Here is a 14,484-nt window from a genome sequence, read left to right as displayed (position 1 = left end):
GATTTATGTAAGATCAGCAAATCTTTTTCTTATACAATTAATATAAATGAAAATGTTTTTTATTGTCGGTTAGACGTCAAAAACCTGGCATGCAAATGGTAGTTTAAGATAGAGATCTAACTATGGGATCTTGGATGTTAACCAATTTCTTGAGAAGTATTCCAATTATCACTGCATTTCACCTAGCAATGCAACCATGTTAACAGTCGTACAAAACCCAAATTCTTTTTAGGTTCAAGTACATGGTCTTTTCTGAGGGTCCTATTCTGACCAAACGATAAAAGTTAAAATATGCTAACATACTGCCATTTGTCGTACGTTGTCTGTTAACAATTTAACATTGTTAACTTGAAAAACTTAAGATAAATTGTCACTTGGCCATATACATTTAAATATGCGTTCTATTTTAGGAAATCAATTTTAATTTCCTGTGCATTGTATGCATATGTTAATTTTAAATGAGAATGAATATCATAAAAAGAACGACCATTAAAGATATGTAGGTCTCTTTTAACCAAAAGTTTGCAATAGTTGGCCCCTGGGGCTAAGGTGTACTAGATAATTCGAGACATTTCTTACTTTTGCCTCCCCTTCCTTATGTATTAATGTTTAAAAAAAAATAAAACTATAAATGGCATGGCAATACACACGCGGCAACACACACACACACACACACACACACACACACACACACACACACACACACACACACACACACACACACACACACACACACACACACACACACACACACACACACACACACACACACACATACTCGTAAAGACATGAAACTCACTACACATGACTTTTCACCAGAAAGTCACTACACTATTTTCTAAGGGTCGTGAAGAAAAAATTTGAGCAAATTTATAAAAGACTGTCTACTCTTATTAGCCTAGGGGGCTGATAATTCGTAAATTCATTATATTAAAAATTTGGGTTTCCCCCTGAACTCCACTACATCAGACCACGTGACCCACCAGTTAGACACACATGATTCTCACTACATTGTCAGGTTTGAAATACACACATGAAACTGACTACTTACATTAATTTTACTTATTTGTCCCATCTTCTCATTATCAAATGATTTGATACACCATACATTCTTTGTACAGTTTCTAAAGAATTATAGCACACAAGTTTTGTGATTTATAGTGGATTTTAAATAACGTATGTGGCAACGCACTTTGAGAAAAGTACACACTTAAAAAATTAAAACGCGTTATACTTAAGACTAAGCAAACACAGTTTGAAAAAAAAAAATTTCAAAGTGCGTTATGAAGGAACTTCAACATTTTTTATTATCGAAACACTTAACGCACTTTGAAAAAATATGTTAAAATAAAAAAAACCTGGAATTGAATTTCTAATTTGCTGATAGTATGATGAATTGTTAACACTAGTAAATCTCATTAACCGTCTTTGAGAACGGGGGTGGGTGTGGGTTAACCAATCATACGTACAGGTCAATTACCAGTGCATCATTTACTAGTAATTGATTTCAGGAAGAAGGTTGCCTACCCCTTATCTTTCTATCCAAAACGTATGATATTCAGCAACTTGAAGTAAACGTTTCTGATATAGCCCAATGTATCAGATAAGAAGTACTTTAATTTTGCTGCATAGACAAAAAAGGAAAAGGCAACTGCTACGCGATGCAGTTTATGTCATATTTGGATAATTTAAAACTCCTGATTTGTTCTTGTGTAAATTGTCAAACTACGTAAGCTTATGAGAGAAAAATTCTAATCGAGAACTGTTTATAAAGTAAGCTGAGAATGCATTGGGTTCTTTTTTTTTTTTTAAATATATCCCATTGAGCTAAACAATATCAAACCAAGGTTAAAACAATCAGTTATTGTATATCAATAAAAGTATCAATTATTTGGACCAAATTCTGAACAGTTTTTTAAAATATCGACGATATCAACGCACTTTGAAAAAAAATTAAAAGCGCGTTTAACTGGTTCCAAAATTACTAGTAACACACTTTGATTTATTTTCAAAGTGCAAATATTTCAAGGTGCATGTAACAAACCTATAAATCTTTGAATAAACCCAATTATTTGTTTTTCAATTATTTTTTTAATTTTTGAATAGCTAAAACCGAACGTTGTTATTAGAACAACTAATGGACCGTGGCAGTTTAGTTATTGAAAGAGAAATCCTATCACAGGCCACTTCTACCTACATGTACATGTATATCACACGCATATACAAGCATACATCATCTTTCATTTTCAGCCAAAGCTGTATGGTTATTTAAAGACAGATTGACGGCACAACTACTGAGTAGAACACTAGTTTTAATGGTAAAATTACAGATTATGATATAAAAATTCATGCAATTATTCACACCAAAATGCTCAATCACATGGATTATTTCTACATAATATTGCAAGGCATATACAAAAACAAGATCATGCATTAGCTAAGCTTATTTCATGCTAGGATCTATATGGAGGTCAGGGGGGTCTGGACCCCCCCCCCTTGCAAAATTCAAATTTCTTTAAATTACGTTATAAAATTACCAAAAATATGCCTGGGACCCCCTCCCCCCCCCTCCGGACAAACTCAAATAACCGTCCGACACCCCTGAAGTTTTTTTTGGATCCGCGCATGTATTTTTTTGACGTAGTGATGTTGATACATTAAATAAAAATGAATATCAATGATTATGAAAGTAATTAAGACATAACATTAGACTCTGACTTTTTATTGAGTATTACTAAAACATCTAAATATTAATATGAACAAGGCAATATGATCGTTTAGGAACATTAAAACAGCAAAATATGTACATTGTGTAACCCAACTTTCAATGCTACTGAATTTACACGTACATGTACACGTAAAAAGTGTATTGATTCTCTCATATCATCATTTTGGGAGAATACATGAAACCACACGATCAATAAAAAATGTACCAGAATTTCATTATCATTTCTAAACCAGTATTGATTAAAGCAATATTCATGGCGTAGATTTTTTTCCGTTGACACTATTGGTCCTCAATCGTCTATCTAGGAAGTTAACCTTTGTCTGAACACTGGTGCTGCAACACAAAAATACTTGTCAAAATAAAAATTCTGAGAATGTGTTTCATCTCTGTAAAGCAAGACTTTTAAGTGTACTTTTTTCAGATGTTATGCAATACTAAAAGGTATCACTACTCACTCTCTCTCTCTCTATCTATCTATCTATCTATCTATCTATCTTTCTCTTTCTCTCTCTCTCTGTCCCTCTCTCTCATAACTATCAATGAAAAACACATGTAGAGGCATTAAGTTAAAAATTTACTTTAAACTTTAAATTCACACAATATTTCCCTCTCTCTCTATTTTAACTTTTCCCTATCTCTCAATTTTTTTAATGCCTTAACTCAGTTCACAGGGGCATCGTATCCGCTCTACACTCTATGACATATATATAAATAATATAATATAATATAGATAATAATCTCTCTCTCTCTCTCTCTCTCTCTCTCTCTCTCTCTCTCGTGCATATTTCTTTTTAAGAAAGAACATTTAATTTATACATTTACCTTAATATGTATAATCTTAGACAATGGCTTTTCCATGTGAGACAAACACTTTTCTCAGGAAACCTCATGTAGCTTGGATATTTTTCCTGAAAGCATAAGACAATAATAAACATAAAAAAAACATTTTGTTTACTTTTTTTTACTCTTTATAAAAAAAGTTTATGTTTTGTTATACAAGGAAGTTTTTAGAAATGTATAATTGACCTTTATAAAAGTGTTCAAATATTGCTGCTGTTATTATGTTCTACATGGTCTCTCTCTCTCTCTCTCTCATTTGAACACATTTCTTTTATAAGTCCTCTCACTCCCTCTCTACCTTCTGCAAAAATGTCTTGGTCTCTAACTTTGTTTCTATCAATTTCACTGATTCTCTCTCTCTCTCTCTCTCTCTCTCTCTCTCTCTCTCTCTCTCTCTCTCTCTCTCTCTATCTCTCTCTCTCTCTCTCTAATTGCCATCACATTTAGTTATTTACACACATGTAGTGACATTCAGGTAAAGTATCTCAATAGAACAAAAATCCCTTGATTTAAACAAAATGTTTTAATAAGTCCTCTTACTTCCTCTCTCTCTTCCGCTTTAATTTCTTTATCTTTAACTTATTTTCTATCAACTTCTTTCTCTCTTTTAAATGAACATTACTTTTCATTATTTACACACACGTAGTGACATTCAGGTAAAGTACCTCAATAAATAAAAAAAAATTGCCTCCTTTGAAGAAAAAGCTGTAATAAGTCCTCCCACTTCCTCTCTTCCTTTCAATCTAATTCCTTTATCTCTAAATTTCTATCAATTTCTCTGACTTTTTCAAGCAGACATCACATGTCGTTATTTACACACATGTAGTGACATTCAGGTAAAATATCTAAATTAAAAAACATGTTTAATTTAAACAAAATTTTATAATTCCTCTCTCTTCCTCTCTCCCTTTTGATTTAATTCCTTTAAATCTAACTTACTGTTTCTCTCTCTCTCTCTCTCTTTTTTTCTCTCTCTCTCAAATTGACATCACATTTAGTTATTTACATGCGTGTAGTGACATTCAGGTAAAGTATCTAAATAGAAAAATTATTTCATTTATACAAAAAAGTTGTATTAAGTATCACTTCCTATCTTTCCCCAAGCTGATTTCTTTATCTTCTATTTCCTTTTGTTCTCTCTCTCTCTCTCTCTCTCTCTCTCTCTCTCTCTCTCTCTCTCTCTCTCTCTCTCTCTCTCATATTAACATCACATTTAGTAATTTACACTCATGTGGTGATATTCAGGCAAAAAAATTGCTTCATTTGAACAAAAAGTTTTGATACATACTCTATCTTTCTCTTTCTCTACCGAACTGATTTCTTTCTCTCTTATTTTCAATTAAATTCTCTCTCTATTTTCTAATTGACATTACATTTAGTTATAAACACACATGTAGTGACATTTAGGTAAAGTCTCTCAATAAATTACAAAAAATTACCTCCTTTGAAGAAAAAGTTGTAATAAGTCCTCTCACTTCCTCTCTCCCTTTCGATCTAACTCCTTTATCTCTAAATTTATATCTATTTCTCTGACTTTTTTCAAAAAGTCATCACATTTAGTTATTTAAACACATGTAGTGACATTCAGGTAAATATCTAAATTGAAAAACATGCTTTGTTTAAACAAAATGTTAATAATTCCTCTCTCTTCCTCTCTCCCTTTTGATCTAATTCCTTTAAATCTAACTTAGTGTCTATCAACTTCTCTCTCTCTCTTTCAAATTGACATCACATTTAGTTATTTACACGTGTGTAGTGACATTCAGGTAAAGTATCTAAATAGAAAAATTATTTCATTTATACAAAAAAGTTGTATTAAGTCATCTCACTTCCTTTCTCCCCTCCACTCTGACATTTTTATCTTCTATTTCTTATTGACATCTCTCTCTTTCTCTCTCTCTTTTTCATATTAACATCACATTTAGTAATTTACACTCATGTAGTGACATTCAGGCTAAAAATGTCAAAAGAAAAAAATTGCTTCATTTGAATAAAATGTTTTAATACATCCTCTATCTATCTCTCTCTCTTTACCAAACTGATTTCTTTCTCTCTTATTTTTCTATTAATCTGTCTCTCTCTCTCTCTCTCTCTCTCTCTCTCTCTCTCTCTCTCTCTCTCTCTCTCTCTCTCTCTCTCTCTCAAATTGCCATTCCATTTAGTTATTAACACACATGTAGTGACATTCAGGTAAAGTATTTCCATAAAAAAAATTGCTTCACTTAAACAAAAAGTTGTAATAAGTCCTCTCACTTCCTCTATCCCTTTCGATCTAATTCCTTTATCTCTAAATTTATATCTATTTCTCTGACTTTTTTCAAAAAGACATCACATTTAGTTATTTACACACATGTAGTGACATTCAGGTAAAATATCTAAATTGAAAAACATGCTTTGTTTAAACAAAATGTTAATAATTCCCCTCTCTTCCTCTCTCCCTTTTGATCTAATTCTATCAACTTCTCTCTCTCTCTCTCTCTCTCTCTCTCTCTCTCTCTCTCTCTCTCTCTCTCTCTCTCTCTCTCTCTCTCTCTCTCAAATTAACACCACATTTAGTTATTTACACTCATGTGGTGACATTCAGGCAAACATTTTTAAAGAAAAAAATTGCTTCATTTGAACAAAAAAACATGTCCTCTATCTTCTTCTCTCCCTTCCAATCTGATTTTTTTACTCATATTTTCTATTAAGTTATCTGTCTCTCTTTTTCAAATTGACATAACATTTAGTTATTTACACACACGTAGTGACATTCAGGTAAAGTATCTCCATAGAAAAAAATTGCCTCACTTTAAACAAAAAGTTGTAATAAATCCTCTCCCTTCCTCTCTCCCTTCCAATCGAATTCCTTTGTTTCTTATTTTCTATCAAGTTTTCTGACTTTTTTCAAATAGACATTACATTTAGTTATTTACACATATGTAGTGACATTCATGTATTATATCTAAATAGAAAAAATGCTTCATTTTTTTTTCTTCAATAATTCCTCTCTCTCTCTCTTCCTCTATCCCTTCCAATCTAATTCCTTTAAATCAAACTTAGTGTCTATCGACTTCTCTCTTTCTCTTTCAAATTGACATCACATTTAGTTATTTACACGCATGTAGTGACATTCAGGTAAAATATCTAAATAAAAATAATTACTTCATTTATACAAATAAGCTGTATTAAGTCATCTCACTATTTCTCCCCTTCAATCTAATCTCTCTCTCTCTCTCTCTCTCTCTCTCTCTCTCTCTCTCTCTCTCTCTCTCTCTCTCTCTCTCTCTCTTAAGCATGTGTTTGTTTACAATAAGAAAAAAAAAATTTGTTCATTACCTGGAAAAGCACAATATCCAAGATCTACATCATAAGGCACATCAGTCACTATTTGCAAACAAAATTTTTGGTTTTGAGAGTCTCTAAAAGAAAATGTAAAAAAGAAGAATAATATCGGTTACATGTTGAGTTCACTAATGCAACGAAATAATCACCGTGAGTATATAAAATAATCCTTTTGTATAGTATTGGACCCCCATGAGGAAACCAATATCTTTTGCTTTTAACTTGAAAAAATCAGTAGATATTATGTACATGTAATTGATTATTTAAAAAAAAACCTATATCACCATTATAGTTTAAATAAAAATCCTTTCCTATTGAACTAAATAGACCTCCATGAGGAAACCCATGCTTTTCATTTCAACGTTAAAAATTCAGTTTACTTATTCACTCCAAAAACCTCATAAATATTCTTGGATTTTTACTTCTACCCTGATTTATCTTAAATTACATTAACACTAAGAAATATTCACCATAAGTTTAAGTAAAAATTCTTTCCTACTAGAACTTAGACCCCCATGAGTAAATTTATATGCTATAAATTCAGAATACTTGATCACTTACGAAACTCCCTAAATTTATTTAAATCAATATGTGTACCCTTATTTATCCTAAATTACACAAATACTATGTAATGATTACCATTAGTTTAAGTAAAAATCCTTTCCTATTAAACTTCCTCACCCATGAGGGAAATCATTCTTTTCATTTTAAGGTTATAAAATCAGTAAACTAAATCACTAAGGAAACCCCTTAAATCATTTTCAATCAATATTTGTACCCTAATTTATCCTAAATTACACTAATACTAAGAAAAAATAACCATTAGTTTAAGTAAAAATCCTTTCCTGTTGAACTTAGACCCCCATGAAGAAACCCACACTTTTCATTTTAACGTTCTAAACTCAGTATACTTGATCACATAGGAAACCCCTTAAATCTTTTTCAATCAATTTTTGTACCCTAATTTATCTTTAATTACACTAATTCTAAAAAATAATCACAACTAGTTTAGGTAAAATCCTTTCCTGTTAAATTTAGAGTCCCATGAGGAAACCCATAATTTTCATTTAACGTTCTAAAATCAGTATACTTAATATTCACTTCAGAAACCCCTAAATATTTTTAAGTCAATATTTATTCCTTAATTTATACTTTATTACATTAACACTAAGAACAAATAATCATTGGTTTAAGTGAAAATCCATTCCTGTTGAACTTGGACTCCCATGAGGAAACTCATACTTTTCATTTTAATGTTATAAAATCAGTATACTTAATCACTAAGGAAGCCCTTCATTCTTTTTCAATCAATATTTGTACCCTAATTTATCCTAAATTACACTAATACTAAGAAATAATAACCATTAGTTTAAGTAAAAATCCTTTTCTATTGAACTTTGACTCTCATGAGGAAACCCATATTTTTAATTCAACATTATGAATTCAGTCTACTTATTCACATAGGAAACCCCTAAAATCTGTTTCAATCAATATTTGTACCCTAATATATCCTAAACTACATTAACACTTAGAAATATTCACCATAAGTTTAAGTAAAAGTTCCTTCCTATTGAACGTAGACCCCCATGAGAAAAACCATACTTTCTATTTTAACGTTCTAAAATCAGTATGTTTTTACTTAGGAAACCCCTTAAATTTTTTTTAGTGAATATTTGTACCCTATTTTATTCTAAATTACACTAATGCTAAGAAATATTCATCATTTGTTTAAGTAAAAATTCTTTCCTATTGAACTTGGACTCCCACGAGGAAACCAATATTTTTCATTTCAACGTTCTAAAATCTGTATACTTGATCACTTAGGACACCCCCTAAATCTTTTTCAATCAATATTTGTATCCTAATTTATCTTAAATTACACTAATACTATGAATTAATCCTCATTAGTTTAAGTAAAAACCTTTTCCTATTAAACTTAGACTTCCATAAGGAAACCATTAAATTTCATTTTAACGTTATGAATTCAGTATACTTATTCACTTAGGAAACCGTCTAAATCTTTTTCAATCAATATTTGTACCCTAATTTATCCTAAACTACACTAATGTTAAGAAATAATCATCATTAGTTTAAGTAAAAATCCTTTCCTATTTAACTTATACCCCAATGAGGAAACTGATATTTTTCATTTTAACGCTCTTAAATCAGTATACTAAATCACTAAGGAAACCCCTAAAATCTTTTTCAATCAATATTTGTACCCTAATTTATCCTAAACTACATTAACACTTAGAAATAATCAGCATTAGCTTAAGTAAAAGTTCTTTCCTATTGAACTTAGACCTCATTAGAAAAACCATTCTTATTATTTAAACATTCTAAAATCAGTATGTTTTCACTTAGAAAACCCCTTAAATTTTTTTTCAGTCAATATTTGTACCCTAATTTATCCTAAATTACACTAATGGTAAGAAATATTCATCATTAGTATAAGTAAAAATCCTTTCCTATTAAACTTGGACTCCCATGAGGAAACCCATAACTTTAATTTAAACATTATGAATTCAGTATACTTATTCACTTAGGAAACCCCTTAAATCTTTTTCAATCAATATTTGTACCCTAATTTATCCTAAACTACACTAAAACTAGGAAATATTCATTATTAGTTTAAGTAAAAATCCTTTCCTATTGAACTTAGACCCCCATGAGGAAACTCATACTTTTGATCTTAACACTCTTAAATCAGTATACTAAATCACTTAGGAAACCTCTTAAATCTTTTTCAATCAATATTTGTACCCTAATTTATCCTAAATTACACTAATACTAAGAAATAATCACCATTAGTATAAGTTAAATCCTTTCCTGTTGAACTTAGACCCCCATGAAGAAACCCACACTTTTCATTTTAACGTTATAAAATCAGTATACTTGATCACTTAGGACACCCCCTAAATCTTTTTCAATCAATATTTTTACCCTAATTTATCTTAAATTACACAAATACTATGAATTAATCCTCATTAGTTTAAGTAAAAATCTTTTCCTATTAAACTTAGACTTCCATAAGGAAACCATTAATTTTCATTTTAACGTTATGAATTCAGTATACTTATTCACTTAGGAAACCGTCTAAATCTTTTTCAATCAATATTTGTACCCTAATTTATCCTAAACTACACTACAATGTTAAGAAATAATCATCATTAGTTTAAGTAAAAATCCTTTCCTATTTTACTTAGACTCCAATGAGGAAACTTATATTTTTCATTTTAACGCTCTTAAATCAGTATACTAAATCACTAAGGAAACCCCTTAAATCTTTTTCAATCAATATTTGTACCCTAATTTATCCTAAATTACACTAATACTAAGAAATAATCACCATTAGTGTAAGTTAAATCCTTTCCTGTTAAATGTAGACTCCCAATAGGAAACCCATATTTTTCATTTTAACGTTATAGAATCAGTATACTTGATCACTTAGTACACCCCCTAAATCTTTTTCAATCAATATTTGTACCCTAATTTATCTTAAATTACACAAATACTATGAATTAATCCTCATTAGTTTCAGTAAAAATCTTTTCCTATTGAACTTAGACTTCCATAAGGAAACCCTTAATTTTCATTTTAACGTTCTAAAATCAGTATAGTATTTATTTAGGAACCCCCCCCCCCCCCCTAAATTTTTTTAATCAATATCTGTATCCTAATTTATCTTCAATTACACTAATGCTAAGAAATAATCTCCATTAGTTGGAGTAAAAATCCTTTTCTATTGAACTTAGACTCCCATGAAGAAACCCATAACTTTAATTTAAACGTTATGAATTCAGTATACTTATTCACTTAGGACACCCCCTAAATCTTTGTCAGTCAATATTTGTACCCTAATTTATCCTAAATTACACTAATGTTAAGAAATAATCTCCATTAGGTTACATAAAAATCCTTTCCTATTGAACTTAGACCCCCATGAGGAAACTCATACTTTTCATTTTAACACTCTTAAATCAGTATACTAAATCACTAAGGAAACCCCTTAAATCTTTTTCAATCAATATTTGTACCCTAATTTATCCTAAATTACACTAATACTAAGAAATAATCACCATTAGTGTAAGTTAAATCCTTTCCTGTGAAATGTAGACTCCCAATAGGAAACCCATATTTTTCATTTTAACGTTATAAAATCAGTATACTTGATCACTTAGGACACCCCCTAAATCTTTTTCAATCAATATTTTTACCCTAATTTATCTTAAATTACACAAATACTATGAATTAATCCTCATTAGTTTAAGTAAAAATCTTTTCCTATTGAACTAGACTTCCATAAGGAAACCCTTAATTTTCATTTTAACATTATAAAATCAGTATAGTATTTATTTAGGACCCCCCCCCCCCCTAAATTTTTTTAATCAATATCTGTATCCTAATTTATCTTAAATTACACTAATACTAAGAAATAATCTCCATTAGTTGAAGTAAAAATCCTTTTCTATTGAACTTAGACTCCCATGAAGAAACCCATAATTTTAATTCAAACGTTATGAATTCAGTATACTTATTCACTTAGGAAACCATCTAAATCTGTTTTAATCAATATGTGTACCCTAATTTATCCTAAACTACACTAATGTTAAGAAATGATCATCATTAGTTTAAGTTAAAATCCTTTTCTATTGAACTTAGACCCCAATGAGGAAACCTGTACTTTTCATTTTAACGTTCTAAAATCAATCTGTACACTTAGGGAACTCTCTAAATCTTTTTGGATCATTATCTGTACCCAAAATTATCTTAGATCATACTAATATAAAGAAATAATCACCATTAGCTTAAGTAAAATATCATTTATTTTGAAATTTAACCCCATGAGAAAACTCATACTTTTCATTTTAATGATAAAAATCAGTATTTCCTACTAAATCACTTTTTTAAAGTAACTTTCCCTAATATGTTGGTATTAATATATGTAACGTAATTCATCCGTATTTTTAATGAAATTGTACAATTGAAAAGGTATTTTACCAGAAATCTGATTCTAATAACTAGAAAAAAATCGTTGATGTATATGTACTGCCCTTTGATGAAAGAATACATATCACTAATTGAAATCAAATTTATATCCAAAATAACTCATGATGCTTATTTCATTTTATTTTACTCAAATTTCAATCAAGTACATGTATGTGGAAACAGCATAACGATTCCACAGAACACAGCATTATGATTTTTTTAGAAAGATAGAGGAAATTAGGATTAAAAGTTGGCATTGTTTACAGAATGTTTTTAAACAGGTATTGTGATAAAAGCTTTGCTAATTGAGGTTAAAAGATCACATATTTTGCTTTTAATACATATTATTTATTTAAAAGAATTAAATATAGGCTCAGTGTTAACCAGTTGGGAAAAAATACCGCTAAATTGAGAGTAATATCACCTATTTTTGATTAGGAATGGGGCCGAATTTCGGCCACTAAGAAGGTACTGATATATCCCTTAAAATATAAGTAATAATCTGTTCCATAATTAAATAAATCTTGAAATAAAATAGACACATTTTAATTCTAAATAAGTTACGATCCCTTCTTTGATTATGAATATGGCAATCGCATGATGTCAAAATTAGATCTCGTGTTCTCTTATCAGTGAAAAACTTAACAGGAAAGACAATGCCTGACCTTGTTATAGTCGTTTACCAGATTTATCTATTAGAATAGAATGATATAATTCCCTAGATATCGAAGAAAAAAATGATACTTACTGTAAACAATTATTTCCATCTTCGAATAGGAAGTTCCGATTGCGCATGCGCTATTTATATCCAATGGAGGAAAGTGTGTAAAGTACTCTTATGGACTCCACGATGCGTGTTAAAAAATTCACATACACACCGGAAACCCAAACATAGTCCGATTTTATACTTTTTGAATCAAGTACGATGAGAAATAACGTTTCCGAATGATTTTACTTCCCACCACACGGGTGCATGTAGTGGGAAGAAAAAATGTAGTGGGATAAAACGTGTGTATTCATACTAGTGTAGTGGTATTCAGGTGCTTACAAACACACACACACACACACACACACACACACACACACACACACACACACACATACTTGTAAAGACATGAAACTCACTACACATGACTTTTCACCAGAAAGTCACTACACTATTTTCTAAGGGTCGTGAAGAAAGAATTTGAGCAAATTTATAAAAGACTGTCTACTCTTTTTAGCCTAGGGGGCTGATAATTCGTAAATTCATTATATTAAAAATTTGGGTTTCCCCCTGAACTCCACTACATCAGACCACGTGACCCACCATTTAGACACACATGATTCTCACTACATTGTCAGGTTTGAAATACACACATGAAACTGACTACTTACATTAATTTTACTTATTTGTCCCATCTTCTCATTATCAAATGATTTGATACACCATACATTCTTTGTACAGTTTCTAAAGAATTATAGCACACAAGTTTTGTGATTGATAGTGGATTTTAAATAACGTATGTGGCAACGCACTTTGAGAAAAGTACACACTTAAAAAATTAAAACGCGTTATACTTAGGACTAAGCAAACACAATTTGAAAAAAAAAATTTCAAAGTGCGTTATGAAGGAACTTCAACATTTTTTATTATCGAAACACTAACGCACTTTGAAAAAATATGTTAAAATAAAAAAACCTGGAATTGAATTTCTAATTTGCTGATAGTATGATGAATTGTTAACACTAGTAAATCTCATTAACCGTCTTTGAGAACGGGGGTGGGTGTGGGTTAACCAATCATACAGGTCAATTACCAGTGCATCATTTACTAGTAATTGATTTCAGGAAGAAGGTTGCCTACCCCTTATCTTTCTATCCAAAACGTATGATATTCAGCAACTTGAAGTAAACGTTTCTGATATAGCCCAATGTATCAGATAAGAAGTACATTAATTTTGCTGCATAGACAAAAAAGGAAAAGGCAATTGCTACGCGATGCAGTTTATGTCATATTTGGATAATTTAAAACTCCTGATTTGTTCTTGTGTAAATTGTCAAACTACGTAAGCTTATGAGAAAAAAATTCTTATCGAGAACTGTTTATAAAGTAAGCTGAGAATGCATTGGGTTCTTTTTTTTTTTAAATATATCCCATTGAGCTAAACAATATCAAACCAAGGTTAAAACAATCAGTTATTGTATTTCAATAAAAGTATCAATTATTTGGACCAAATTCTGAACAGTTTTTTAAAATATCGACGATATCAACGCACTTTGAAAAAAAATTAAAAGCGCGTTTAACTGGTTCCAAAATTACTAGTAACACACTTTGATTTATTTTCAAAGTGCGAAATATTTCAAGGTGCATGTAACAAACCTATAAATCTTTGAATAAACCCAATTATTTGTTTTTCAATTATTTTTTTAATTTTTGAATAGCTAAAATCGAATGTTGTTATTAGAACAACTAATGGACCGTGGCAGTTTAGTTATTGAAAGAGAAATCCTATCACAGGCCACTTCTACCTACATGTACATGTATATCACACGCATATACAAGCATCCATCATCTTTCATTTTCAGCCAAAGCTGTATGGTTATTTAAAGACAGATTGACG

At 30.4% G+C, this 14,484-nt stretch overlaps 1 protein-coding gene and 1 long non-coding RNA gene across 2 annotated transcripts in view; one reads left to right on the top strand and one right to left on the bottom strand.

Annotated features, from left to right (window-relative positions):
- The window catches only part of LOC136271259 (uncharacterized), a 129,989-nt gene that overhangs the window by 97,824 nt on the left and 17,681 nt on the right, over positions 1-14,484 (top strand). The gene's annotated exons all lie outside the window — the stretch shown is intronic.
- On the bottom strand, positions 2,707-12,786 carry LOC117687597 (uncharacterized). The gene is made up of 4 exons (XR_010709170.1): positions 12,630-12,786; positions 6,887-6,969; positions 3,551-3,636; positions 2,707-3,061 (listed from the first exon to the last, which is right to left on the bottom strand). It is a non-coding gene; the product is annotated as an uncharacterized lncRNA (long non-coding RNA).

Source organism: Magallana gigas, chromosome 9 (genome assembly GCF_963853765.1).
Source record: "Magallana gigas chromosome 9, xbMagGiga1.1, whole genome shotgun sequence".
In the NCBI taxonomy this organism is placed as follows: Eukaryota; Metazoa; Mollusca; class Bivalvia; order Ostreida; family Ostreidae; genus Magallana; species Magallana gigas.
The sequence above is the reverse complement of the archived record's forward strand: the minus strand, read 5'-3'. Positions and strand labels throughout refer to the sequence as shown.